Genomic DNA, 2,879 nt, shown 5'->3' on the forward strand with positions numbered 1-2,879 from the left:
TCACTGACAATGCAGTACTGTATGTGCAAAAGGGTTCTGAGTCATTTCTGATCCTCAGTTGTAACCTGTTACTTCCCTACAAAGCTCCAGAATCGTGAGTATTGTCTGTGAGTTCTGTGTGACCATTGCAACAAATTATTGAACCCGGCAGAGAAGTAGAGAGTGCTGTGAGAAGGAAGGCTAGTGTCAGACTTGGTAAAAGGCTGGAGTGTGAAGACATGTCTGACCTCCACTTCCTGGGAATCAGCCTCGGACTGTTGATCTTCATCATCTTCCCCCCTGGTGAAGTTAGAAGTCAGACGATGCCTCTGCCATGCCGTTGCTACACTGTCTTGAAAGAAGCCCTGGTGGCTCCGTCGTTAAATGCTTTGGCTGCTAACTGAAAAGTCGATTCAAACTCACCAGCTGCTCCAAAGAAGAAAGATGTGGCACTCTGTTCCCATAAGGATTACAGCCTTGGAAACCTTGTAGGGCAGTTTGGAATTGGCTTGAAGGCAATGTTGTTTGTGTTTTTGCAATGCCTGTCTTGATTATGAAAATGATGTACCTTTTTCTCAAGAAATGAAAGCACCTTGCATCCATTCTAAATCCCTCTTGTGATGGTGTTTAGAAAATGAGATCCTCCTTTTGCGATCAAATGATAGGGTGTAAAGCGTGAAAGCCCTTTGTAAGCTGCAAGGTGCTATCCATCTATAAATTGGTATCATTATTAGTTTAATGCTTATTTATATCTCAGACAAAAAGGAGACGCTTAGAGGTTGTCCTAGTTTAGTTCTTCCATAAGACACCCTGAGAGAAGGATTTTGATGTAGGGAGTTAAGAGGAGAGTGGTCCAGAAAGAAGTAAATGAGGGGGTGGGGCAAGTTAGACAGCAAGGGATGAACTAGCCCAAAAGGGTGAGTTACTGAGTAATTGGGGGCAGTAATTGAGTTGTTCAGTGGCAGAATTCTCGCCTTCCATGCAGAACACTGAGGATCGGCTCCCTGCCAATGCACCTTGTGCACAGCCTCCGTTCTCTGTCAGTGGAGGCTTGCATGTTGCTATGATGCTGAACAAGCTTCAGGGGTGCTTCCAGACTAAGACTAGGAAGAAAGGCCCGGAGATCTAGTTCTGAAAGTGAGCCAATGAAAATCCTATGGATCATAACAGTCTGATCCGCAGCCGAACACAGGGCTGGCACAGAAACAGGTAGCATTTTGTTCCATTGTGCACGGTATCATCATGAGGTGGGGGCCTACTCGACAGCTAACAACAACAACTGCGTAATTACAGGATTGCAGTATTATCCAGCCTCTGGTATATTGTATAAAATTTACTGATATGCCTTGAGAGACAGCACAGTCCAGTATAGTAACTGTTGCTCTAGCTTTTCATTAGAATCACCCCCAAGGAGCTTTTGAAGGAAAATACTGATGCCTGGGCCCCACTCATTTAAATAAGACTCTCTGGGAGTGGGGCCTAGTTTGGGGTCCCTGGTTAGTGCAAATGGTGAACTCGCTAGGCTGCTAATGACAAGTTGGTGGTACGAGTCTACCCAGAGCTGTTTTGGAAGAAAGACCTGGTGATCTACTTTAGAAAAATCAGCAATTGAAAACCCTCTGGAGCACAGTTTAGCTCTGACATGCATGGTGTTTTCAGTTGGAATTGGCTTGACAGCAGCTAGTTGATTTGGTTAGGAGTGGGGCCAATGCTTTGGTTTGTGTGTATGTCTGTGTGTCTGTATGTCTCTGTGTTTTAAGTCTCCTGATGGTTCTCATGTGAGGCCAAAATTGAAAATCACTGGATAATGAAGGGAGCATAGCCTTAGCCAAACTGGAATCAGACTGCCTTGAGTGTAGATTTCTGTAACTCCGTTAAGCAGTTATGACTTTCTTTGGGTTACACACCTTCTCTGGGGTTCGGAGGCACTATATATCTCACAAGCTTCTTCGAGAATTAAATGGGTACAAAAAACCAGTCTACTCTGGTGCCTGGCATGCAGTGGATGGTTAATACATGTGAGTTCCCCCTTTCCAGGCCTGGCCGACTTGCTCTGCAAAGTGCTACTGTGTCTCCACACTTGGAGAAATGACAATTAAGTGTCCACATGTAGGTGGAGAGGGTGGAGAGCTGTAAGAACAAGTGGAGGAGGGCAGAACAGGCCCATTCCACCATCAGAAGTTCCTAAAAGCGAGTGTAGCAAGAGAACAAACAACTGGCTGAAAGAGGAGACAAGAAACCCACCAAGTGGCTAACATGCATTTGTCTGAAGACTTCTTTGGGAAAGGTTCAGGATGGCATAAGGGCCAGTCCCTACCAGGGGCACCAATTACTGTAGTGGCAGGCCTTGTCCTCATGGAGTGTCTATGTGTGGTTGAAGTCCTCATGGGAAATACCTTCAAGTGCACATAAAATATTTGCCAGAGAACCTTTCAACACCCCAGGTTAGCCCTAGTAAGCTCTTCTGGGTTTCTTAACCAGTCAGTAGTTGCTGTCCAGTTGACTACCACTCATGGTGACTTTCTGTGTGTTAGAGGAAAGTTGTGCTCCATAGGGTTTTCTATGGCTAGTTTTCCCACATGTAGATTACCAGGCCTTTTCTGAGACAATTCTGGCTGGACTTGAACCACCAACTTTTTGGTTAGCAGCCAAGTATGTTAACTGTTTGCACCACCCAGGGACTCCCCGGGTTTCTTACCTTACCTTTAAATTAGCATTCACTATGATATTCGAATTTGCTATATATTGACTAGAATATTGTGAGTTTCTTTGGGGCCAGGACCATGTTCATTCTTTGACAATACCTGGGACACTCTGGTGGTGTAGTGCCTGAGGCACTTGACTGCTAACCACAAGGCTGGGGGGACAATGTAGTTTCCAATTTACCCCCAGAGTCGAGG

Source organism: Orycteropus afer, unplaced genomic scaffold, assembly GCF_000298275.1.
Source record: "Orycteropus afer afer isolate SDZICR_OR568_19922 unplaced genomic scaffold, OryAfe1.0 scaffold00712, whole genome shotgun sequence".
NCBI classification, from domain to species: Eukaryota; Metazoa; Chordata; class Mammalia; order Tubulidentata; family Orycteropodidae; genus Orycteropus; species Orycteropus afer.